Raw genomic sequence first — 25,408 nt, 5'->3', positions numbered from 1 at the left:
TTCCAACTCATACTTACCTGACGGGGAAGTAAAGACTGATCAATGAGGGTTTTCTTCCAGAGTGAGGCTCTTGCATTGCACTACGCTTGGGCTGACCTCTGCGATTACTGCAAACGTCAGTAACTCGACCGTACAATTTCTGGTAGTGGGGGCCTGCGTCCGCGCTCGCCCCCTCCTTAAGTCAAAATGAATGAGCTTAGAAAAGTTGCGCGGCCAAATGTCGGTGGTGACTTAAACGCTAAGGTAAAACCTCGCTTGGCTGTTACGAAACGTGATTGCGATATAAGTCCTCGGAAGGCGGCGGAATTTTATTTTATTTGCCATTCCGTCAGGGTTATTGGATGATCGGCAATAGATCGAGTTTGTATGCATTTGAAAGCTCTTTTTTCTCGTACTATCACCTGAAAATGTCGTAGGAAAATGTCATAGGAAACACTTTCAACAACCGCCACGTTCCTTAATTGTTATAACAAGAAATATATCACAGCAAATGAAAATGAAAAGCCTACGACACCGGGAGTTCCCAGGCGGTCCCCCATCCAAGTACTATCCCGGCCCGACGATGCTTAACTTCCGTGATCAGACGAGAACGGGTGTGTTCATCGTGGTATGGCCGTAGACATTAGTAGGTGCAAATACGTGCAATTTATTTTGACGTTGTGATCAAATTTTTTTATTTAATTTCTTTGAGTTACTTAGGACAAGGCGTATGCATGGATTATCTATTAGACTTTAAGGTTATAGTTTTGTGAAAAAAACAATGTTTTTTTAAAGATGTGTGGCTATAAAAATAGCCGTTGTTTTCTGAGTGTAGCGGTTTACTTCTTCTGTCCTTTGTCGTTCTTCTTTGGGAGTAAGACAGCTTGAATGTTTGGCAAAACACCACCAGCTGCAATGGTTACACCGCTCAAAAGTTTGTTTAATTCTTCATCATTACGAACAGCCAATTGTAAATGTCTTGGAATAATCCTAGCTTTTTTGTTGTCTCTTGCTGCGTTACCAGCCAACTCCAATATCTCAGCAGATAAATATTCCAAGACGGCTGCTAAGTAAACTGGTGCTCCAGATCCAATTCGGTTAGCATAGTGCCCTCTACGAAGGAATCTATGCACTCTACCGACTGGAAATTGAAGTCCAGCTCTTGAGGATCTTGTCTTGGCTTTAGCCTTAGCTTTTCCACCTTTTCCACGTCCAGACATAACTGCGATTTGATTTGTAAGTTAATACAAAAACGTACGAATATTTAACGTAAGTGTTAACGAAATAAACTTTACTCGTTTTTTCATCATAAAAATAGGATCGAAATCATGTTTTTTTAACCAATCATAATTAAGTATTAAACAAAAGATTTTTTTTTTAACCAATTAAATTGCGTATCGGCGTTTTCGGATCGAATTCGATCCGATTTTTTTACTTATAAACAAAAAGTTTTGACTTGCAGTTTAATGCTTATTTACAAGTTAAGTAGCAAAAATTTTTAACCATGTCTGACGCAGCAGCTAAAGGAGGAAAACAGGCACCTAAAGTAGCCAAGAAAGGTGAAAAAAGAGCCGGCAAAAAAGGAGGAAAGATTGGTGGAACTGGTGAAAAGAAACGCAAGAGAAAGAGAAAGGAAAGTTATGCTATTTACATCTACAATGTTTTGAAACAAGTTCACCCAGATGTCGGAGTTTCAAGCAAAGCTATGAGCATCATGAACTCATTTGTCAACGACATCTTTGAGCGCATTGCTTCCGAAGCTTCGCGTTTGGCTCTTCAAAACAAAAAGTCGACCATCTCTTCTCGTGAAATTCAAACCGCAGTACGTCTTCTCTTGCCTGGAGAACTTGCAAAACACGCAGTCAGTGAAGGAACAAAAGCCGTCACAAAATACACAAGCAGCAAGTAAACCAACGTCTACCAAACACAAACGGTCTTTTTTAAGACCACACATCTTTAAAAAAACATTTACTTGGCGTCACTACAAGTTAACCGAAGTTAATAAAACTTCTAAATAATGTGCTTAAGAACACTAGCCTACATTTAAAATACTTCCCCATGTGTGTGTGGATTAGCTTCACTTTTCATACGTATTATTAGCTGTACTTGCAGAAAAGACAAGTACATTGATCCATGTTATTGCTTACATTTAACTTAACCCAGCTTTTCACGGAAACACTCCCAGGCAAATTAACCCTACAAAGTATTTCTAAATTTTTTTTGTGTCATATATGACATAGTATCGTATAGCAATAAATGTAACTGTGACAAGACTTTACACATTGTGTAATTTGGAAGCGTGCACAAAGTAATGTTTTAAAAGATTTGTGGCTATAAAAATAGCCGTTTTTGTTGAGCAATGACAACGCTTAACCTCCGAATCCGTAAAGAGTTCTTCCTTGACGTTTTAAGGCATAAACAACATCCATAGCGGTAACGGTCTTGCGTTTAGCGTGCTCTGTGTAGGTTACAGCATCACGAATAACATTCTCTAAGAAAACCTTCAGTACACCTCTGGTTTCCTCATAGATAAGGCCAGAGATACGTTTGACACCACCTCGTCGAGCAAGACGCCGAATAGCAGGTTTTGTGATTCCCTGAATGTTATCACGAAGAATTTTTCGGTGACGTTTAGCACCTCCTTTTCCCAATCCTTTACCTCCTTTTCCGCGTCCAGACATATTGATATAGTTGCGTACAGAACGAGTACAAAAACAACGTTTGAGTTAACAGAATTCAGACAGCTTTAAAAAGAGGCCATAAAATTACCTACTGCTCGTGGAAACACCCTAATTAACCAATAGAGTTGCGTCATTACAAAATGTTCCGAACATTTTGTACATTTTTTTAAGTAAAACTGTAGTTTTTTTAAAAATTCGTGGTCTTAATGTTTCAGTAAGGCAATAAATTTGGCATCGTTGGAATTCGCCAAACCTTCTGCTACTTACTAAAAAAAAAAAAAGTCAAAAGCTTTTGTGTATCAGAAGATACAGCCGTTTTCCCGTAGCCAAAAAACACAGATTTTATAAAAATGTTAAAGTAATGAGCGTAATGTCATTATGCAGCCAATCAGAAATTACTTTCTTAGCACCAATCAAATGGTTTGTTTTGAACCTTAGCTGTCAATCAATATGAGAAATAAAACTTTGGCGCGATAGTGCATTTTAGACCGTCTTGTGTATCCGTACTACATCGACTTCTTAAAATATGGCTCGTACAAAGCAAACTGCACGTAAATCTACTGGAGGAAAGGCTCCACGAAAACAACTCGCCACTAAAGCTGCGAGGAAAAGCGCACCAGCTACTGGAGGAGTGAAAAAACCACATCGTTACAGACCTGGTACAGTTGCTCTCAGAGAAATCAGAAGATACCAGAAGTCAACCGAGCTCTTGATCCGCAAGTTGCCTTTCCAGCGTCTTGTGCGAGAAATTGCTCAGGACTTCAAAACAGATCTGCGATTCCAGAGCACAGCCGTTATGGCTCTGCAAGAGGCTTCTGAAGCGTACCTTGTTGGCTTGTTCGAGGATACTAACTTGTGTGCCATTCACGCAAAACGAGTTACAATCATGCCTAAAGACATCCAGTTGGCAAGAAGAATTCGTGGGGAACGTGCCTAAGCATCTTACCAAACAAAAAACGGCTATTTTTATAGCCACACATCCATAAAAAATATTACGGCTAGCTTTTTATATCAAACTTTGTCCTGCTTTCTGTTTAAATTTTATGCTACATAAAAATTTTATGCTACATAAAGTTTGACAATGTTAAAAATATGAAGGGCAAGAAAAGTAAAAGCAAGAAAATAAGAAATTTAAAAACGAAAATACTTAAACTTAGGGAATCTAATCTTAAATTTACTCTTTTTTAACTGTTTAAGTGACTTAAACAAGTTTAACTTTGTACCAAGATAATGTTTTTTTGTAAATGTGTGGCTATAAAAATAGCCGTTTGTTAATGTAATAGCCAGATACACACAAATTATTTTTTTGCGGTCTTCTTTGCTGCCTTTTTGGGAGTCTTTTTGACCTTCTTTGCTGCAGGTTTTTTAGCAACAGGCTTCTTTGTGGGTTTCTTAGCTGCTGGTTTCTTAGCCGAGGCTTTCTTTGTGGCAGGCTTCTTTGCTGCTTTCTTTGGCGTGCTCTTCTTTGCTGGCTTCTTTTTTGGTGTACTTTTCTTTGCAGTAGGCTTCTTTGCCGTTGGCTTTTTTGCTGCGGCCTTTTTCTTAGGTTTTTCTTTTTTTACCTGACCTAGCTTGAATGATCCAGAAGCACCAGTGCCTTTAGTTTGAATCAAATCGCCTGATGTTACTCCTCGTTTAAGAGCCATTTTCAGATGATGATCTGAGTTTTCAGCAACTTTGTAATTTGCATGAATATATTTTGTAATAGCTTGGCGAGATGAACCACCGCGTTCCTTTAGGGTAGCGATAGCAGCCTTGATCATGTCCACATATTTAGGGTGATCAGCTGTCTTCTTTGCAGCAGGTTTCTTCTTGGGTGCGATTTTCTTTGGAGAAGCTGCTTCACTCATTTTTAATGTTTTCTTACAACAATCCAACGATAAACGATGCTTGTTATCACAGTAGAAGTATACTAAACATTACCGTGTAAATGAGATATAATTTAAGACGGTGCGAAGTATGCGGACGTAAAAGTACCACTCCCGGGAATTGATTTGGCGCGAAAACAGAAATGTGTGTTTCTGTACATCGTATAATGTCCGTTTTGGGTGCCGCGACTATGCGAAAGCATGTTAATTTTTATTTGTAGTACGACGCAATAGTCTGCAAGAGAAGCTGCTGGAGTTTGAGGTCTTCAGCATTACATCTAGTCTGTTAATTTGGGCTTCTTCCGCGCTCGTGTTAGGATTTTCATAAAGCGTTCTTTGGTTTGCGTTGCGTATGTCGGCCTACATCATCGACACGGCCTGTTTCCGGCTATTAGGAGCAATTCATATATTGGGCACTGCGTTTCGACTTTTTTATTAGACCACAGTAAAAAAATTCACTCACAGAAGTCCCTTTCTTTCATGGCTACAAACACGAAGAATTCTGTCGTAAGTAAAACGAATGCGCAAGCCAAAATGACGATGGGGCGAAGTCATAAGCATGGCCCTGTGGCCCAATGGATAAGGCATCTGACTACGAATCAGGGGATTCCAGGTTCGACTCCTGGCAGGGTCGCACTGTCGCATTTCGGCTGCATGGTCTACTGTGTAACGCGCGCGCACGTTCTGGCGTAATGCGTTGATAAACGGAATGTACGCAGACATATTGGAAAGTAATATCACGCACTTAGTATCGTCGCCTTTGTTAGCATTCATGTAAGTTACCATCCACTCGCTACAGTCGCTCTCCATCCTACGGCTAAATCAACAGCCGTGATTTTTACTATGTCGCCGTCCATCCGTACGCGGTGACAGTTGTAAGCTTTACAGTAACGTGACATGCTCCACAAGCAGTTACGGTGTGTGGACGATGCCTATCATGGCAACGCTTGTTCTTTATCGCTTCTCGGCCTAATGGCTAAGATCAAGTGTAGTATCTGTTCTTATCAGTTTAATATCTGGTAGGCCATTCTCTGAATGGTCAGTATATTAATCTGATTTTTGGCCTTGGGTCATGGAGGTGGATTCATTCACGCCGTGACCACGGGTTGCCTTGGTGTTGCACTATTACCGATGGCGGCCCACATAAGCAATAAAAGAATAATAGCAGTCCTCTTTCCGACGGCACTCTGCATAGTCTACGGCGGGAACAAAACGCGTACACTGGGGGAGAATACAGCCTATGCCCCGCGACACGGCAGTTTATAACACACTCAAGCCACAAGCATTAACAAACTTTGAAGGGTACCCTCATGCTACGGTGCAGTTCCAACTCATACTTACCTGACGGGGAAGTAAAGACTGATCAATGAGGGTTTTCTTCCAGAGTGAGGCTCTTGCATTGCACTACGCTTGGGCTGACCTCTGCGATTACTGCAAACGTCAGTAACTCGACCGTACAATTTCTGGTAGTGGGGGCCTGCGTCCGCGCTCGCCCCCTCCTTAAGTCAAAATGAATGAGCTTAGAAAAGTTGCGCGGCCAAATGTCGGTGGTGACTTAAACGCTAAGGTAAAACCTCGCTTGGCTGTTACGAAACGTGATTGCGATATAAGTCCTCGGAAGGCGGCGGAATTTTATTTTATTTGCCATTCCGTCAGGGTTATTGGATGATCGGCAATAGATCGAGTTTGTATGCATTTGAAAGCTCTTTTTTCTCGTACTATCACCTGAAAATGTCGTAGGAAAATGTCATAGGAAACACTTTCAACAACCGCCACGTTCCTTAATTGTTATAACAAGAAATATATCACAGCAAATGAAAATGAAAAGCCTACGACACCGGGAGTTCCCAGGCGGTCCCCCATCCAAGTACTATCCCGGCCCGACGATGCTTAACTTCCGTGATCAGACGAGAACGGGTGTGTTCATCGTGGTATGGCCGTAGACATTAGTAGGTGCAAATACGTGCAATTTATTTTGACGTTGTGATCAAATTTTTTTATTTAATTTCTTTGAGTTACTTAGGACAAGGCGTATGCATGGATTATCTATTAGACTTTAAGGTTATAGTTTTGTGAAAAAAACAATGTTTTTTTAAAGATGTGTGGCTATAAAAATAGCCGTTGTTTTCTGAGTGTAGCGGTTTACTTCTTCTGTCCTTTGTCGTTCTTCTTTGGGAGTAAGACAGCTTGAATGTTTGGCAAAACACCACCAGCTGCAATGGTTACACCGCTCAAAAGTTTGTTTAATTCTTCATCATTACGAACAGCCAATTGTAAATGTCTTGGAATAATCCTAGCTTTTTTGTTGTCTCTTGCTGCGTTACCAGCCAACTCCAATATCTCAGCAGATAAATATTCCAAGACGGCTGCTAAGTAAACTGGTGCTCCAGATCCAATTCGGTTAGCATAGTGCCCTCTACGAAGGAATCTATGCACTCTACCGACTGGAAATTGAAGTCCAGCTCTTGAGGATCTTGTCTTGGCTTTAGCCTTAGCTTTTCCACCTTTTCCACGTCCAGACATAACTGCGATTTGATTTGTAAGTTAATACAAAAACGTACGAATATTTAACGTAAGTGTTAACGAAATAAACTTTACTCGTTTTTTCATCATAAAAATAGGATCGAAATCATGTTTTTTTAACCAATCATAATTAAGTATTAAACAAAAGATTTTTTTTTTAACCAATTAAATTGCGTATCGGCGTTTTCGGATCGAATTCGATCCGATTTTTTTACTTATAAACAAAAAGTTTTGACTTGCAGTTTAATGCTTATTTACAAGTTAAGTAGCAAAAATTTTTAACCATGTCTGACGCAGCAGCTAAAGGAGGAAAACAGGCACCTAAAGTAGCCAAGAAAGGTGAAAAAAGAGCCGGCAAAAAAGGAGGAAAGATTGGTGGAACTGGTGAAAAGAAACGCAAGAGAAAGAGAAAGGAAAGTTATGCTATTTACATCTACAATGTTTTGAAACAAGTTCACCCAGATGTCGGAGTTTCAAGCAAAGCTATGAGCATCATGAACTCATTTGTCAACGACATCTTTGAGCGCATTGCTTCCGAAGCTTCGCGTTTGGCTCTTCAAAACAAAAAGTCGACCATCTCTTCTCGTGAAATTCAAACCGCAGTACGTCTTCTCTTGCCTGGAGAACTTGCAAAACACGCAGTCAGTGAAGGAACAAAAGCCGTCACAAAATACACAAGCAGCAAGTAAACCAACGTCTACCAAACACAAACGGTCTTTTTTAAGACCACACATCTTTAAAAAAACATTTACTTGGCGTCACTACAAGTTAACCGAAGTTAATAAAACTTCTAAATAATGTGCTTAAGAACACTAGCCTACATTTAAAATACTTCCCCATGTGTGTGTGGATTAGCTTCACTTTTCATACGTATTATTAGCTGTACTTGCAGAAAAGACAAGTACATTGATCCATGTTATTGCTTACATTTAACTTAACCCAGCTTTTCACGGAAACACTCCCAGGCAAATTAACCCTACAAAGTATTTCTAAATTTTTTTTGTGTCATATATGACATAGTATCGTATAGCAATAAATGTAACTGTGACAAGACTTTACACATTGTGTAATTTGGAAGCGTGCACAAAGTAATGTTTTAAAAGATTTGTGGCTATAAAAATAGCCGTTTTTGTTGAGCAATGACAACGCTTAACCTCCGAATCCGTAAAGAGTTCTTCCTTGACGTTTTAAGGCATAAACAACATCCATAGCGGTAACGGTCTTGCGTTTAGCGTGCTCTGTGTAGGTTACAGCATCACGAATAACATTCTCTAAGAAAACCTTCAGTACACCTCTGGTTTCCTCATAGATAAGGCCAGAGATACGTTTGACACCACCTCGTCGAGCAAGACGCCGAATAGCAGGTTTTGTGATTCCCTGAATGTTATCACGAAGAATTTTTCGGTGACGTTTAGCACCTCCTTTTCCCAATCCTTTACCTCCTTTTCCGCGTCCAGACATATTGATATAGTTGCGTACAGAACGAGTACAAAAACAACGTTTGAGTTAACAGAATTCAGACAGCTTTAAAAAGAGGCCATAAAATTACCTACTGCTCGTGGAAACACCCTAATTAACCAATAGAGTTGCGTCATTACAAAATGTTCCGAACATTTTGTACATTTTTTTAAGTAAAACTGTAGTTTTTTTAAAAATTCGTGGTCTTAATGTTTCAGTAAGGCAATAAATTTGGCATCGTTGGAATTCGCCAAACCTTCTGCTACTTACTAAAAAAAAAAAAAGTCAAAAGCTTTTGTGTATCAGAAGATACAGCCGTTTTCCCGTAGCCAAAAAACACAGATTTTATAAAAATGTTAAAGTAATGAGCGTAATGTCATTATGCAGCCAATCAGAAATTACTTTCTTAGCACCAATCAAATGGTTTGTTTTGAACCTTAGCTGTCAATCAATATGAGAAATAAAACTTTGGCGCGATAGTGCATTTTAGACCGTCTTGTGTATCCGTACTACATCGACTTCTTAAAATATGGCTCGTACAAAGCAAACTGCACGTAAATCTACTGGAGGAAAGGCTCCACGAAAACAACTCGCCACTAAAGCTGCGAGGAAAAGCGCACCAGCTACTGGAGGAGTGAAAAAACCACATCGTTACAGACCTGGTACAGTTGCTCTCAGAGAAATCAGAAGATACCAGAAGTCAACCGAGCTCTTGATCCGCAAGTTGCCTTTCCAGCGTCTTGTGCGAGAAATTGCTCAGGACTTCAAAACAGATCTGCGATTCCAGAGCACAGCCGTTATGGCTCTGCAAGAGGCTTCTGAAGCGTACCTTGTTGGCTTGTTCGAGGATACTAACTTGTGTGCCATTCACGCAAAACGAGTTACAATCATGCCTAAAGACATCCAGTTGGCAAGAAGAATTCGTGGGGAACGTGCCTAAGCATCTTACCAAACAAAAAACGGCTATTTTTATAGCCACACATCCATAAAAAATATTACGGCTAGCTTTTTATATCAAACTTTGTCCTGCTTTCTGTTTAAATTTTATGCTACATAAAAATTTTATGCTACATAAAGTTTGACAATGTTAAAAATATGAAGGGCAAGAAAAGTAAAAGCAAGAAAATAAGAAATTTAAAAACGAAAATACTTAAACTTAGGGAATCTAATCTTAAATTTACTCTTTTTTAACTGTTTAAGTGACTTAAACAAGTTTAACTTTGTACCAAGATAATGTTTTTTTGTAAAGTGTGGCTATAAAAATAGCCGTTTGTTAATGTAATAGCCAGATACACACAAATTATTTTTTTGCGGTCTTCTTTGCTGCCTTTTTGGGAGTCTTTTTGACCTTCTTTGCTGCAGGTTTTTTAGCAACAGGCTTCTTTGTGGGTTTCTTAGCTGCTGGTTTCTTAGCCGAGGCTTTCTTTGTGGCAGGCTTCTTTGCTGCTTTCTTTGGCGTGCTCTTCTTTGCTGGCTTCTTTTTTGGTGTACTTTTCTTTGCAGTAGGCTTCTTTGCCGTTGGCTTTTTTGCTGCGGCCTTTTTCTTAGGTTTTTCTTTTTTTACCTGACCTAGCTTGAATGATCCAGAAGCACCAGTGCCTTTAGTTTGAATCAAATCGCCTGATGTTACTCCTCGTTTAAGAGCCATTTTCAGATGATGATCTGAGTTTTCAGCAACTTTGTAATTTGCATGAATATATTTTGTAATAGCTTGGCGAGATGAACCACCGCGTTCCTTTAGGGTAGCGATAGCAGCCTTGATCATGTCCACATATTTAGGGTGATCAGCTGTCTTCTTTGCAGCAGGTTTCTTCTTGGGTGCGATTTTCTTTGGAGAAGCTGCTTCACTCATTTTTAATGTTTTCTTACAACAATCCAACGATAAACGATGCTTGTTATCACAGTAGAAGTATACTAAACATTACCGTGTAAATGAGATATAATTTAAGACGGTGCGAAGTATGCGGACGTAAAAGTACCACTCCCGGGAATTGATTTGGCGCGAAAACAGAAATGTGTGTTTCTGTACATCGTATAATGTCCGTTTTGGGTGCCGCGACTATGCGAAAGCATGTTAATTTTTATTTGTAGTACGACGCAATAGTCTGCAAGAGAAGCTGCTGGAGTTTGAGGTCTTCAGCATTACATCTAGTCTGTTAATTTGGGCTTCTTCCGCGCTCGTGTTAGGATTTTCATAAAGCGTTCTTTGGTTTGCGTTGCGTATGTCGGCCTACATCATCGACACGGCCTGTTTCCGGCTATTAGGAGCAATTCATATATTGGGCACTGCGTTTCGACTTTTTTATTAGACCACAGTAAAAAAATTCACTCACAGAAGTCCCTTTCTTTCATGGCTACAAACACGAAGAATTCTGTCGTAAGTAAAACGAATGCGCAAGCCAAAATGACGATGGGGCGAAGTCATAAGCATGGCCCTGTGGCCCAATGGATAAGGCATCTGACTACGAATCAGGGGATTCCAGGTTCGACTCCTGGCAGGGTCGCACTGTCGCATTTCGGCTGCATGGTCTACTGTGTAACGCGCGCGCACGTTCTGGCGTAATGCGTTGATAAACGGAATGTACGCAGACATATTGGAAAGTAATATCACGCACTTAGTATCGTCGCCTTTGTTAGCATTCATGTAAGTTACCATCCACTCGCTACAGTCGCTCTCCATCCTACGGCTAAATCAACAGCCGTGATTTTTACTATGTCGCCGTCCATCCGTACGCGGTGACAGTTGTAAGCTTTACAGTAACGTGACATGCTCCACAAGCAGTTACGGTGTGTGGACGATGCCTATCATGGCAACGCTTGTTCTTTATCGCTTCTCGGCCTAATGGCTAAGATCAAGTGTAGTATCTGTTCTTATCAGTTTAATATCTGGTAGGCCATTCTCTGAATGGTCAGTATATTAATCTGATTTTTGGCCTTGGGTCATGGAGGTGGATTCATTCACGCCGTGACCACGGGTTGCCTTGGTGTTGCACTATTACCGATGGCGGCCCACATAAGCAATAAAAGAATAATAGCAGTCCTCTTTCCGACGGCACTCTGCATAGTCTACGGCGGGAACAAAACGCGTACACTGGGGGAGAATACAGCCTATGCCCCGCGACACGGCAGTTTATAACACACTCAAGCCACAAGCATTAACAAACTTTGAAGGGTACCCTCATGCTACGGTGCAGTTCCAACTCATACTTACCTGACGGGGAAGTAAAGACTGATCAATGAGGGTTTTCTTCCAGAGTGAGGCTCTTGCATTGCACTACGCTTGGGCTGACCTCTGCGATTACTGCAAACGTCAGTAACTCGACCGTACAATTTCTGGTAGTGGGGGCCTGCGTCCGCGCTCGCCCCCTCCTTAAGTCAAAATGAATGAGCTTAGAAAAGTTGCGCGGCCAAATGTCGGTGGTGACTTAAACGCTAAGGTAAAACCTCGCTTGGCTGTTACGAAACGTGATTGCGATATAAGTCCTCGGAAGGCGGCGGAATTTTATTTTATTTGCCATTCCGTCAGGGTTATTGGATGATCGGCAATAGATCGAGTTTGTATGCATTTGAAAGCTCTTTTTTCTCGTACTATCACCTGAAAATGTCGTAGGAAAATGTCATAGGAAACACTTTCAACAACCGCCACGTTCCTTAATTGTTATAACAAGAAATATATCACAGCAAATGAAAATGAAAAGCCTACGACACCGGGAGTTCCCAGGCGGTCCCCCATCCAAGTACTATCCCGGCCCGACGATGCTTAACTTCCGTGATCAGACGAGAACGGGTGTGTTCATCGTGGTATGGCCGTAGACATTAGTAGGTGCAAATACGTGCAATTTATTTTGACGTTGTGATCAAATTTTTTTATTTAATTTCTTTGAGTTACTTAGGACAAGGCGTATGCATGGATTATCTATTAGACTTTAAGGTTATAGTTTTGTGAAAAAAACAATGTTTTTTTAAAGATGTGTGGCTATAAAAATAGCCGTTGTTTTCTGAGTGTAGCGGTTTACTTCTTCTGTCCTTTGTCGTTCTTCTTTGGGAGTAAGACAGCTTGAATGTTTGGCAAAACACCACCAGCTGCAATGGTTACACCGCTCAAAAGTTTGTTTAATTCTTCATCATTACGAACAGCCAATTGTAAATGTCTTGGAATAATCCTAGCTTTTTTGTTGTCTCTTGCTGCGTTACCAGCCAACTCCAATATCTCAGCAGATAAATATTCCAAGACGGCTGCTAAGTAAACTGGTGCTCCAGATCCAATTCGGTTAGCATAGTGCCCTCTACGAAGGAATCTATGCACTCTACCGACTGGAAATTGAAGTCCAGCTCTTGAGGATCTTGTCTTGGCTTTAGCCTTAGCTTTTCCACCTTTTCCACGTCCAGACATAACTGCGATTTGATTTGTAAGTTAATACAAAAACGTACGAATATTTAACGTAAGTGTTAACGAAATAAACTTTACTCGTTTTTTCATCATAAAAATAGGATCGAAATCATGTTTTTTTAACCAATCATAATTAAGTATTAAACAAAAGATTTTTTTTTTAACCAATTAAATTGCGTATCGGCGTTTTCGGATCGAATTCGATCCGATTTTTTTACTTATAAACAAAAAGTTTTGACTTGCAGTTTAATGCTTATTTACAAGTTAAGTAGCAAAAATTTTTAACCATGTCTGACGCAGCAGCTAAAGGAGGAAAACAGGCACCTAAAGTAGCCAAGAAAGGTGAAAAAAGAGCCGGCAAAAAAGGAGGAAAGATTGGTGGAACTGGTGAAAAGAAACGCAAGAGAAAGAGAAAGGAAAGTTATGCTATTTACATCTACAATGTTTTGAAACAAGTTCACCCAGATGTCGGAGTTTCAAGCAAAGCTATGAGCATCATGAACTCATTTGTCAACGACATCTTTGAGCGCATTGCTTCCGAAGCTTCGCGTTTGGCTCTTCAAAACAAAAAGTCGACCATCTCTTCTCGTGAAATTCAAACCGCAGTACGTCTTCTCTTGCCTGGAGAACTTGCAAAACACGCAGTCAGTGAAGGAACAAAAGCCGTCACAAAATACACAAGCAGCAAGTAAACCAACGTCTACCAAACACAAACGGTCTTTTTTAAGACCACACATCTTTAAAAAAACATTTACTTGGCGTCACTACAAGTTAACCGAAGTTAATAAAACTTCTAAATAATGTGCTTAAGAACACTAGCCTACATTTAAAATACTTCCCCATGTGTGTGTGGATTAGCTTCACTTTTCATACGTATTATTAGCTGTACTTGCAGAAAAGACAAGTACATTGATCCATGTTATTGCTTACATTTAACTTAACCCAGCTTTTCACGGAAACACTCCCAGGCAAATTAACCCTACAAAGTATTTCTAAATTTTTTTTGTGTCATATATGACATAGTATCGTATAGCAATAAATGTAACTGTGACAAGACTTTACACATTGTGTAATTTGGAAGCGTGCACAAAGTAATGTTTTAAAAGATTTGTGGCTATAAAAATAGCCGTTTTTGTTGAGCAATGACAACGCTTAACCTCCGAATCCGTAAAGAGTTCTTCCTTGACGTTTTAAGGCATAAACAACATCCATAGCGGTAACGGTCTTGCGTTTAGCGTGCTCTGTGTAGGTTACAGCATCACGAATAACATTCTCTAAGAAAACCTTCAGTACACCTCTGGTTTCCTCATAGATAAGGCCAGAGATACGTTTGACACCACCTCGTCGAGCAAGACGCCGAATAGCAGGTTTTGTGATTCCCTGAATGTTATCACGAAGAATTTTTCGGTGACGTTTAGCACCTCCTTTTCCCAATCCTTTACCTCCTTTTCCGCGTCCAGACATATTGATATAGTTGCGTACAGAACGAGTACAAAAACAACGTTTGAGTTAACAGAATTCAGACAGCTTTAAAAAGAGGCCATAAAATTACCTACTGCTCGTGGAAACACCCTAATTAACCAATAGAGTTGCGTCATTACAAAATGTTCCGAACATTTTGTACATTTTTTTAAGTAAAACTGTAGTTTTTTTAAAAATTCGTGGTCTTAATGTTTCAGTAAGGCAATAAATTTGGCATCGTTGGAATTCGCCAAACCTTCTGCTACTTACTAAAAAAAAAAAAAGTCAAAAGCTTTTGTGTATCAGAAGATACAGCCGTTTTCCCGTAGCCAAAAAACACAGATTTTATAAAAATGTTAAAGTAATGAGCGTAATGTCATTATGCAGCCAATCAGAAATTACTTTCTTAGCACCAATCAAATGGTTTGTTTTGAACCTTAGCTGTCAATCAATATGAGAAATAAAACTTTGGCGCGATAGTGCATTTTAGACCGTCTTGTGTATCCGTACTACATCGACTTCTTAAAATATGGCTCGTACAAAGCAAACTGCACGTAAATCTACTGGAGGAAAGGCTCCACGAAAACAACTCGCCACTAAAGCTGCGAGGAAAAGCGCACCAGCTACTGGAGGAGTGAAAAAACCACATCGTTACAGACCTGGTACAGTTGCTCTCAGAGAAATCAGAAGATACCAGAAGTCAACCGAGCTCTTGATCCGCAAGTTGCCTTTCCAGCGTCTTGTGCGAGAAATTGCTCAGGACTTCAAAACAGATCTGCGATTCCAGAGCACAGCCGTTATGGCTCTGCAAGAGGCTTCTGAAGCGTACCTTGTTGGCTTGTTCGAGGATACTAACTTGTGTGCCATTCACGCAAAACGAGTTACAATCATGCCTAAAGACATCCAGTTGGCAAGAAGAATTCGTGGGGAACGTGCCTAAGCATCTTACCAAACAAAAAACGGCTATTTTTATAGCCACACATCCATAAAAAATATTACGGCTAGCTTTTTATATCAAACTTTGTCCTGCTTTCTGTTTAAATTTTATGCTACATAAAAATTTTATGCTACATAAAGTTTGACAATGTTAAAAATATGAAGGGCAAGAAAAGTAAAAGCAAGAAAATAAGAAATTTAAAAACGAAAATACTTAAACTTAGGGAATCTAATCTTAAATTTACTCTTTTTTAACTGTTTAAGTGACTTAAACAAGTTTAACTTTGTACCAAGATAATGTTTTTTTGTAAATGTGTGGCTATAAAAATAGCCGTTTGTTAATGTAATAGCCAGATACACACAAATTATTTTTTTGCGGTCTTCTTTGCTGCCTTTTTGGGAGTCTTTTTGACCTTCTTTGCTGCAGGTTTTTTAGCAACAGGCTTCTTTGTGGGTTTCTTAGCTGCTGGTTTCTTAGCCGAGGCTTTCTTTGTGGCAGGCTTCTTTGCTGCTTTCTTTGGCGTGCTCTTCTTTGCTGGCTTCTTTTTTGGTGTACTTTTCTTTGCAGTAGGCTTCTTTGCCGTTGGCTTTTTTGCTGCGGCCTTTTTCTTAGGTTTTTCTTTTTTTACCTGACCTAGCTTGAATGATCCAGAAGCACCAGTGCCTTTAGTTTGAATCAAATCGCCTGATGTTACTCCTCGTTTAAGAGCCATTTTCAGATGATGATCTGAGTTTTCAGCAACTTTGTAATTTGCATGAATATATTTTGTAATAGCTTGGCGAGATGAACCACCGCGTTCCTTTAGGGTAGCGATAGCAGCCTTGATCATGTCCACATATTTAGGGTGATCAGCTGTCTTCTTTGCAGCAGGTTTCTTCTTGGGTGCGATTTTCTTTGGAGAAGCTGCTTCACTCATTTTTAATGTTTTCTTACAACAATCCAACGATAAACGATGCTTGTTATCACAGTAGAAGTATACTAAACATTACCGTGTAAATGAGATATAATTTAAGACGGTGCGAAGTATGCGGACGTAAAAGTACCACTCCCGGGAATTGATTTGGCGCGAAAACAGAAATGTGTGTTTCTGTACATCGTATAATGTCCGTTTTGGGTGCCGCGACTATGCGAAAGCATGTTAATTTTTATTTGTAGTACGACGCAATAGTCTGCAAGAGAAGCTGCTGGAGTTTGAGGTCTTCAGCATTACATCTAGTCTGTTAATTTGGGCTTCTTCCGCGCTCGTGTTAGGATTTTCATAAAGCGTTCTTTGGTTTGCGTTGCGTATGTCGGCCTACATCATCGACACGGCCTGTTTCCGGCTATTAGGAGCAATTCATATATTGGGCACTGCGTTTCGACTTTTTTATTAGACCACAGTAAAAAAATTCACTCACAGAAGTCCCTTTCTTTCATGGCTACAAACACGAAGAATTCTGTCGTAAGTAAAACGAATGCGCAAGCCAAAATGACGATGGGGCGAAGTCATAAGCATGGCCCTGTGGCCCAATGGATAAGGCATCTGACTACGAATCAGGGGATTCCAGGTTCGACTCCTGGCAGGGTCGCACTGTCGCATTTCGGCTGCATGGTCTACTGTGTAACGCGCGCGCACGTTCTGGCGTAATGCGTTGATAAACGGAATGTACGCAGACATATTGGAAAGTAATATCACGCACTTAGTATCGTCGCCTTTGTTAGCATTCATGTAAGTTACCATCCACTCGCTACAGTCGCTCTCCATCCTACGGCTAAATCAACAGCCGTGATTTTTACTATGTCGCCGTCCATCCGTACGCGGTGACAGTTGTAAGCTTTACAGTAACGTGACATGCTCCACAAGCAGTTACGGTGTGTGGACGATGCCTATCATGGCAACGCTTGTTCTTTATCGCTTCTCGGCCTAATGGCTAAGATCAAGTGTAGTATCTGTTCTTATCAGTTTAATATCTGGTAGGCCATTCTCTGAATGGTCAGTATATTAATCTGATTTTTGGCCTTGGGTCATGGAGGTGGATTCATTCACGCCGTGACCACGGGTTGCCTTGGTGTTGCACTATTACCGATGGCGGCCCACATAAGCAATAAAAGAATAATAGCAGTCCTCTTTCCGACGGCACTCTGCATAGTCTACGGCGGGAACAAAACGCGTACACTGGGGGAGAATACAGCCTATGCCCCGCGACACGGCAGTTTATAACACACTCAAGCCACAAGCATTAACAAACTTTGAAGGGTACCCTCATGCTACGGTGCAGTTCCAACTCATACTTACCTGACGGGGAAGTAAAGACTGATCAATGAGGGTTTTCTTCCAGAGTGAGGCTCTTGCATTGCACTACGCTTGGGCTGACCTCTGCGATTACTGCAAACGTCAGTAACTCGACCGTACAATTTCTGGTAGTGGGGGCCTGCGTCCGCGCTCGCCCCCTCCTTAAGTCAAAATGAATGAGCTTAGAAAAGTTGCGCGGCCAAATGTCGGTGGTGACTTAAACGCTAAGGTAAAACCTCGCTTGGCTGTTACGAAACGTGATTGCGATATAAGTCCTCGGAAGGCGGCGGAATTTTATTTTATTTGCCATTCCGTCAGGGTTATTGGATGATCGGCAATAGATCGAGTTTGTATGCATTTGAAAGCTCTTTTTTCTCGTACTATCACCTGAAAATGTCGTAGGAAAATGTCATAGGAAACACTTTCAACAACCGCCACGTTCCTTAATTGTTATAACAAGAAATATATCACAGCAAATGAAAATGAAAAGCCTACGACACCGGGAGTTCCCAGGCGGTCCCCCATCCAAGTACTATCCCGGCCCGACGATGCTTAACTTCCGTGATCAGACGAGAACGGGTGTGTTCATCGTGGTATGGCCGTAGACATTAGTAGGTGCAAATACGTGCAATTTATTTTGACGTTGTGATCAAATTTTTTTATTTAATTTCTTTGAGTTACTTAGGACAAGGCGTATGCATGGATTATCTATTAGACTTTAAGGTTATAGTTTTGTGAAAAAAACAATGTTTTTTTAAAGATGTGTGGCTATAAAAATAGCCGTTGTTTTCTGAGTGTAGCGGTTTACTTCTTCTGTCCTTTGTCGTTCTTCTTTGGGAGTAAGACAGCTTGAATGTTTGGCAAAACACCACCAGCTGCAATGGTTACACCGCTCAAAAGTTTGTTTAATTCTTCATCATTACGAACAGCCAATTGTAAATGTCTTGGAATAATCCTAGCTTTTTTGTTGTCTCTTGCTGCGTTACCAGCCAACTCCAATATCTCAGCAGATAAATATTCCAAGACGGCTGCTAAGTAAACTGGTGCTCCAGATCCAATTCGGTTAGCATAGTGCCCTCTACGAAGGAATCTATGCACTCTACCGACTGGAAATTGAAGTCCAGCTCTTGAGGATCTTGTCTTGGCTTTAGCCTTAGCTTTTCCACCTTTTCCACGTCCAGACATAACTGCGATTTGATTTGTAAGTTAATACAAAAACGTACGAATATTTAACGTAAGTGTTAACGAAATAAACTTTACTCGTTTTTTCATCATAAAAATAGGATCGAAATCATGTTTTTTTAACCAATCATAATTAAGTATTAAACAAAAGATTTTTTTTTTAACCAATTAAATTGCGTATCGGCGTTTTCGGATCGAATTCGATCCGATTTTTTTACTTATAAACAAAAAGTTTTGACTTGCAGTTTAATGCTTATTTACAAGTTAAGTAGCAAAAATTTTTAACCATGTCTGACGCAGCAGCTAAAGGAGGAAAACAGGCACCTAAAGTAGCCAAGAAAGGTGAAAAAAGAGCCGGCAAAAAAGGAGGAAAGATTGGTGGAACTGGTGAAAAGAAACGCAAGAGAAAGAGAAAGGAAAGTTATGCTATTTACATCTACAATGTTTTGAAACAAGTTCACCCAGATGTCGGAGTTTCAAGCAAAGCTATGAGCATCATGAACTCATTTGTCAACGACATCTTTGAGCGCATTGCTTCCGAAGCTTCGCGTTTGGCTCTTCAAAACAAAAAGTCGACCATCTCTTCTCGTGAAATTCAAACCGCAGTACGTCTTCTCTTGCCTGGAGAACTTGCAAAACACGCAGTCAGTGAAGGAACAAAAGCCGTCACAAAATACACAAGCAGCAAGTAAACCAACGTCTACCAAACACAAACGGTCTTTTTTAAGACCACACATCTTTAAAAAAACATTTACTTGGCGTCACTACAAGTTAACCGAAGTTAATAAAACTTCTAAATAATGTGCTTAAGAACACTAGCCTACATTTAAAATACTTCCCCATGTGTGTGTGGATTAGCTTCACTTTTCATACGTATTATTAGCTGTACTTGCAGAAAAGACAAGTACATTGATCCATGTTATTGCTTACATTTAACTTAACCCAGCTTTTCACGGAAACACTCCCAGGCAAATTAACCCTACAAAGTATTTCTAAATTTTTTTTGTGTCATATATGACATAGTATCGTATAGCAATAAATGTAACTGTGACAAGACTTTACACATTGTGTAATTTGGAAGCGTGCACAAAGTAATGTTTTAAAAGATTTGTGGCTATAAAAATAGCCGTTTTTGTTGAGCAATGACAACGCTTAACCTCCGAATCCGTAAAGAGTTCTTCCTTGACGTTTTAAGGCATAAACAACATCCATAGCGGTAACGGTCTTGCGTTTAGCGTGCTCTGTGTAGGTTACAGCATCACGAATAACATTCTCTAAGAAAACCTTCAGTACACCTCTGGTTTCCTCATAGATAAGGCCAGAGATACGTTTGACACCACCTCGTCGAGCAAGACGCCGAATAGCAGGTTTTGTGATTCCCTGAATGTTATCACGAAGAATTTTTCGGTGACGTTTAGCACCTCCTTTTCCCAATCCTTTACCTCCTTTTCCGCGTCCAGACATATTGATATAGTTGCGTACAGAACGAGTACAAAAACAACGTTTGAGTTAACAGAATTCAGACAGCTTTAAAAAGAGGCCATAAAATTACCTACTGCTCGTGGAAACACCCTAATTAACCAATAGAGTTGCGTCATTACAAAATGTTCCGAACATTTTGTACATTTTTTTAAGTAAAACTGTAGTTTTTTTAAAAATTCGTGGTCTTAATGTTTCAGTAAGGCAATAAATTTGGCATCGTTGGAATTCGCCAAACCTTCTGCTACTTACTAAAAAAAAAAAAAGTCAAAAGCTTTTGTGTATCAGAAGATACAGCCGTTTTCCCGTAGCCAAAAAACACAGATTTTATAAAAATGTTAAAGTAATGAGCGTAATGTCATTATGCAGCCAATCAGAAATTACTTTCTTAGCACCAATCAAATGGTTTGTTTTGAACCTTAGCTGTCAATCAATATGAGAAATAAAACTTTGGCGCGATAGTGCATTTTAGACCGTCTTGTGTATCCGTACTACATCGACTTCTTAAAATATGGCTCGTACAAAGCAAACTGCACGTAAATCTACTGGAGGAAAGGCTCCACGAAAACAACTCGCCACTAAAGCTGCGAGGAAAAGCGCACCAGCTACTGGAGGAGTGAAAAAACCACATCGTTACAGACCTGGTACAGTTGCTCTCAGAGAAATCAGAAGATACCAGAAGTCAACCGAGCTCTTGATCCGCAAGTTGCCTTTCCAGCGTCTTGTGCGAGAAATTGCTCAGGACTTCAAAACAGATCTGCGATTCCAGAGCACAGCCGTTATGGCTCTGCAAGAGGCTTCTGAAGCGTACCTTGTTGGCTTGTTCGAGGATACTAACTTGTGTGCCATTCACGCAAAACGAGTTACAATCATGCCTAAAGACATCCAGTTGGCAAGAAGAATTCGTGGGGAACGTGCCTAAGCATCTTACCAAACAAAAAACGGCTATTTTTATAGCCACACATCCATAAAAAATATTACGGCTAGCTTTTTATATCAAACTTTGTCCTGCTTTCTGTTTAAATTTTATGCTACATAAAAATTTTATGCTACATAAAGTTTGACAATGTTAAAAATATGAAGGGCAAGAAAAGTAAAAGCAAGAAAATAAGAAATTTAAAAACGAAAATACTTAAACTTAGGGAATCTAATCTTAAATTTACTCTTTTTTAACTGTTTAAGTGACTTAAACAAGTTTAACTTTGTACCAAGATAATGTTTTTTTGTAAATGTGTGGCTATAAAAATAGCCGTTTGTTAATGTAATAGCCAGATACACACAAATTATTTTTTTGCGGTCTTCTTTGCTGCCTTTTTGGGAGTCTTTTTGACCTTCTTTGCTGCAGGTTTTTTAGCAACAGGCTTCTTTGTGGGTTTCTTAGCTGCTGGTTTCTTAGCCGAGGCTTTCTTTGTGGCAGGCTTCTTTGCTGCTTTCTTTGGCGTGCTCTTCTTTGCTGGCTTCTTTTTTGGTGTACTTTTCTTTGCAGTAGGCTTCTTTGCCGTTGGCTTTTTTGCTGCGGCCTTTTTCTTAGGTTTTTCTTTTTTTACCTGACCTAGCTTGAATGATCCAGAAGCACCAGTGCCTTTAGTTTGAATCAAATCGCCTGATGTTACTCCTCGTTTAAGAGCCATTTTCAGATGATGATCTGAGTTTTCAGCAACTTTGTAATTTGCATGAATATATTTTGTAATAGCTTGGCGAGATGAACCACCGCGTTCCTTTAGGGTAGCGATAGCAGCCTTGATCATGTCCACATATTTAGGGTGATCAGCTGTCTTCTTTGCAGCAGGTTTCTTCTTGGGTGCGATTTTCTTTGGAGAAGCTGCTTCACTCATTTTTAATGTTTTCTTACAACAATCCAACGATAAACGATGCTTGTTATCACAGTAGAAGTATACTAAACATTACCGTGTAAATGAGATATAATTTAAGACGGTGCGAAGTATGCGGACGTAAAAGTACCACTCCCGGGAATTGATTTGGCGCGAAAACAGAAATGTGTGTTTCTGTACATCGTATAATGTCCGTTTTGGGTGCCGCGACTATGCGAAAGCATGTTAATTTTTATTTGTAGTACGACGCAATAGTCTGCAAGAGAAGCTGCTGGAGTTTGAGGTCTTCAGCATTACATCTAGTCTGTTAATTTGGGCTTCTTCCGCGCTCGTGTTAGGATTTTCATAAAGCGTTCTTTGGTTTGCGTTGCGTATGTCGGCCTACATCATCGACACGGCCTGTTTCCGGCTATTAGGAGCAATTCATATATTGGGCACTGCGTTTCGACTTTTTTATTAGACCACAGTAAAAAAATTCACTCACAGAAGTCCCTTTCTTTCATGGCTACAAACACGAAGAATTCTGTCGTAAGTAAAACGAATGCGCAAGCCAAAATGACGATGGGGCGAAGTCATAAGCATGGCCCTGTGGCCCAATGGATAAGGCATCTGACTACGAATCAGGGGATTCCAGGTTCGACTCCTGGCAGGGTCGCACTGTCGCATTTCGGCTGCATGGTCTACTGTGTAACGCGCGCGCACGTTCTGGCGTAATGCGTTGATAAACGGAATGTACGCAGACATATTGGAAAGTAATATCACGCACTTAGTATCGTCGCCTTTGTTAGCATTCATGTAAGTTACCATCCACTCGCTACAGTCGCTCTCCATCCTACGGCTAAATCAACAGCCGTGATTTTTACTATGTCGCCGTCCATCCGTACGCGGTGACAGTTGTAAGCTTTACAGTAACGTGACATGCTCCACAAGCAGTTACGGTGTGTGGACGATGCCTATCATGGCAACGCTTGTTCTTTATCGCTTCTCGGCCTAATGGCTAAGATCAAGTGTAGTATCTGTTCTTATCAGTTTAATATCTGGTAGGCCATTCTCTGAATGGTCAGTATATTAATCTGATTTTTGGCCTTGGGTCATGGAGGTGGATTCATTCACGCCGTGACCACGGGTTGCCTTGGTGTTGCACTATTACCGATGGCGGCCCACATAAGCAATAAAAGAATAATAGCAGTCCTCTTTCCGACGGCACTCTGCATAGTCTACGGCGGGAACAAAACGCGTACACTGGGGGAGAATACAGCCTATGCCCCGCGACACGGCAGTTTATAACACACTCAAGCCACAAGCATTAACAAACTTTGAAGGGTACCCTCATGCTACGGTGCAGTTCCAACTCATACTTACCTGACGGGGAAGTAAAGACTGATCAATGAGGGTTTTCTTCCAGAGTGAGGCTCTTGCATTGCACTACGCTTGGGCTGACCTCTGCGATTACTGCAAACGTCAGTAACTCGACCGTACAATTTCTGGTAGTGGGGGCCTGCGTCCGCGCTCGCCCCCTCCTTAAGTCAAAATGAATGAGCTTAGAAAAGTTGCGCGGCCAAATGTCGGTGGTGACTTAAACGCTAAGGTAAAACCTCGCTTGGCTGTTACGAAACGTGATTGCGATATAAGTCCTCGGAAGGCGGCGGAATTTTATTTTATTTGCCATTCCGTCAGGGTTATTGGATGATCGGCAATAGATCGAGTTTGTATGCATTTGAAAGCTCTTTTTCTCGTACTATCACCTGAAAATGTCGTAGGAAAATGTCATAGGAAACACTTTCAACAACCGCCACGTTCCTTAATTGTTATAACAAGAAATATATCACAGCAAATGAAAATGAAAAGCCTACGACACCGGGAGTTCCCAGGCGGTCCCCCATCCAAGTACTATCCCGGCCCGACGATGCTTAACTTCCGTGATCAGACGAGAACGGGTGTGTTCATCGTGGTATGGCCGTAGACATTAGTAGGTGCAAATACGTGCAATTTATTTTGACGTTGTGATCAAATTTTTTTATTTAATTTCTTTGAGTTACTTAGGACAAGGCGTATGCATGGATTATCTATTAGACTTTAAGGTTATAGTTTTGTGAAAAAAACAATGTTTTTTTAAAGATGTGTGGCTATAAAAATAGCCGTTGTTTTCTGAGTGTAGCGGTTTACTTCTTCTGTCCTTTGTCGTTCTTCTTTGGGAGTAAGACAGCTTGAATGTTTGGCAAAACACCACCAGCTGCAATGGTTACACCGCTCAAAAGTTTGTTTAATTCTTCATCATTACGAACAGCCAATTGTAAATGTCTTGGAATAATCCTAGCTTTTTTGTTGTCTCTTGCTGCGTTACCAGCCAACTCCAATATCTCAGCAGATAAATATTCCAAGACGGCTGCTAAGTAAACTGGTGCTCCAGATCCAATTCGGTTAGCATAGTGCCCTCTACGAAGGAATCTATGCACTCTACCGACTGGAAATTGAAGTCCAGCTCTTGAGGATCTTGTCTTGGCTTTAGCCTTAGCTTTTCCACCTTTTCCACGTCCAGACATAACTGCGATTTGATTTGTAAGTTAATACAAAAACGTACGAATATTTAACGTAAGTGTTAACGAAATAAACTTTACTCGTTTTTTCATCATAAAAATAGGATCGAAATCATGTTTTTTTAACCAATCATAATTAAGTATTAAACAAAAGATTTTTTTTTTAACCAATTAAATTGCGTATCGGCGTTTTCGGATCGAATTCGATCCGATTTTTTTACTTATAAACAAAAAGTTTTGACTTGCAGTTTAATGCTTATTTACAAGTTAAGTAGCAAAAATTTTTAACCATGTCTGACGCAGCAGCTAAAGGAGGAAAACAGGCACCTAAAGTAGCCAAGAAAGGTGAAAAAAGAGCCGGCAAAAAAGGAGGAAAGATTGGTGGAACTGGTGAAAAGAAACGCAAGAGAAAGAGAAAGGAAAGTTATGCTATTTACATCTACAATGTTTTGAAACAAGTTCACCCAGATGTCGGAGTTTCAAGCAAAGCTATGAGCATCATGAACTCATTTGTCAACGACATCTTTGAGCGCATTGCTTCCGAAGCTTCGCGTTTGGCTCTTCAAAACAAAAAGTCGACCATCTCTTCTCGTGAAATTCAAACCGCAGTACGTCTTCTCTTGCCTGGAGAACTTGCAAAACACGCAGTCAGTGAAGGAACAAAAGCCGTCACAAAATACACAAGCAGCAAGTAAACCAACGTCTACCAAACACAAACGGTCTTTTTTAAGACCACACATCTTTAAAAAAACATTTACTTGGCGTCACTACAAGTTAACCGAAGTTAATAAAACTTCTAAATAATGTGC

General features: G+C 40.3%; 18 non-coding genes across 18 annotated transcripts; 13 read left to right on the top strand and 5 right to left on the bottom strand.

Annotated features, from left to right (window-relative positions):
- The first annotated feature begins 9 nt into the window (after positions 1 to 9).
- Positions 10 to 174, top strand: LOC130659863 (U1 spliceosomal RNA). Its single transcript, XR_008987067.1, has one exon. It is a non-coding gene; the product is annotated as a U1 spliceosomal RNA (small nuclear RNA).
- A 328-nt stretch (positions 175 to 502) lies between these two features.
- LOC130661598 (5S ribosomal RNA) lies at positions 503 to 621 on the bottom strand. Its single transcript, XR_008988775.1, has one exon. It is a non-coding gene; the product is annotated as a 5S ribosomal RNA (ribosomal RNA).
- A 4,468-nt stretch (positions 622 to 5,089) lies between these two features.
- On the top strand, positions 5,090 to 5,162 carry Trnar-acg (transfer RNA arginine (anticodon ACG)). Its single transcript has one exon. It is a non-coding gene; the product is annotated as a tRNA-Arg (tRNA).
- Positions 5,163 to 5,484: 322 nt separating this feature from the next.
- Positions 5,485 to 5,676, top strand: LOC130660911 (U2 spliceosomal RNA). Its single transcript, XR_008988107.1, has one exon. It is a non-coding gene; the product is annotated as a U2 spliceosomal RNA (small nuclear RNA).
- Positions 5,677 to 5,861: 185 nt separating this feature from the next.
- LOC130659862 (U1 spliceosomal RNA) lies at positions 5,862 to 6,026 on the top strand. The gene has a single exon (XR_008987066.1). It is a non-coding gene; the product is annotated as a U1 spliceosomal RNA (small nuclear RNA).
- Positions 6,027 to 6,354: 328 nt separating this feature from the next.
- Positions 6,355 to 6,473, bottom strand: LOC130661597 (5S ribosomal RNA). Its single transcript, XR_008988774.1, has one exon. It is a non-coding gene; the product is annotated as a 5S ribosomal RNA (ribosomal RNA).
- A 4,467-nt stretch (positions 6,474 to 10,940) lies between these two features.
- Trnar-acg (transfer RNA arginine (anticodon ACG)) lies at positions 10,941 to 11,013 on the top strand. Its single transcript has one exon. It is a non-coding gene; the product is annotated as a tRNA-Arg (tRNA).
- A 322-nt stretch (positions 11,014 to 11,335) lies between these two features.
- Positions 11,336 to 11,527, top strand: LOC130660910 (U2 spliceosomal RNA). The gene has a single exon (XR_008988106.1). It is a non-coding gene; the product is annotated as a U2 spliceosomal RNA (small nuclear RNA).
- A 185-nt stretch (positions 11,528 to 11,712) lies between these two features.
- Positions 11,713 to 11,877, top strand: LOC130659861 (U1 spliceosomal RNA). Its single transcript, XR_008987065.1, has one exon. It is a non-coding gene; the product is annotated as a U1 spliceosomal RNA (small nuclear RNA).
- A 328-nt stretch (positions 11,878 to 12,205) lies between these two features.
- On the bottom strand, positions 12,206 to 12,324 carry LOC130661596 (5S ribosomal RNA). The gene has a single exon (XR_008988773.1). It is a non-coding gene; the product is annotated as a 5S ribosomal RNA (ribosomal RNA).
- Positions 12,325 to 16,792: 4,468 nt separating this feature from the next.
- On the top strand, positions 16,793 to 16,865 carry Trnar-acg (transfer RNA arginine (anticodon ACG)). The gene has a single exon. It is a non-coding gene; the product is annotated as a tRNA-Arg (tRNA).
- A 322-nt stretch (positions 16,866 to 17,187) lies between these two features.
- On the top strand, positions 17,188 to 17,379 carry LOC130660909 (U2 spliceosomal RNA). The gene has a single exon (XR_008988105.1). It is a non-coding gene; the product is annotated as a U2 spliceosomal RNA (small nuclear RNA).
- Positions 17,380 to 17,564: 185 nt separating this feature from the next.
- Positions 17,565 to 17,729, top strand: LOC130659860 (U1 spliceosomal RNA). The gene has a single exon (XR_008987064.1). It is a non-coding gene; the product is annotated as a U1 spliceosomal RNA (small nuclear RNA).
- Positions 17,730 to 18,057: 328 nt separating this feature from the next.
- LOC130661595 (5S ribosomal RNA) lies at positions 18,058 to 18,176 on the bottom strand. Its single transcript, XR_008988772.1, has one exon. It is a non-coding gene; the product is annotated as a 5S ribosomal RNA (ribosomal RNA).
- A 4,468-nt stretch (positions 18,177 to 22,644) lies between these two features.
- On the top strand, positions 22,645 to 22,717 carry Trnar-acg (transfer RNA arginine (anticodon ACG)). The gene has a single exon. It is a non-coding gene; the product is annotated as a tRNA-Arg (tRNA).
- A 322-nt stretch (positions 22,718 to 23,039) lies between these two features.
- On the top strand, positions 23,040 to 23,231 carry LOC130660908 (U2 spliceosomal RNA). The gene has a single exon (XR_008988104.1). It is a non-coding gene; the product is annotated as a U2 spliceosomal RNA (small nuclear RNA).
- Positions 23,232 to 23,416: 185 nt separating this feature from the next.
- Positions 23,417 to 23,581, top strand: LOC130659859 (U1 spliceosomal RNA). Its single transcript, XR_008987062.1, has one exon. It is a non-coding gene; the product is annotated as a U1 spliceosomal RNA (small nuclear RNA).
- A 327-nt stretch (positions 23,582 to 23,908) lies between these two features.
- On the bottom strand, positions 23,909 to 24,027 carry LOC130661593 (5S ribosomal RNA). Its single transcript, XR_008988771.1, has one exon. It is a non-coding gene; the product is annotated as a 5S ribosomal RNA (ribosomal RNA).
- Positions 24,028 to 25,408: the final 1,381 nt, after the last annotated feature.

This window comes from Hydractinia symbiolongicarpus, chromosome 9 (genome assembly GCF_029227915.1).
Source record: "Hydractinia symbiolongicarpus strain clone_291-10 chromosome 9, HSymV2.1, whole genome shotgun sequence".
Classification (NCBI taxonomy): domain Eukaryota; kingdom Metazoa; phylum Cnidaria; class Hydrozoa; order Anthoathecata; family Hydractiniidae; genus Hydractinia; species Hydractinia symbiolongicarpus.
Note: the sequence above shows the minus strand (reverse complement) of the source record. Positions and strands in the feature narration are given on the sequence as shown.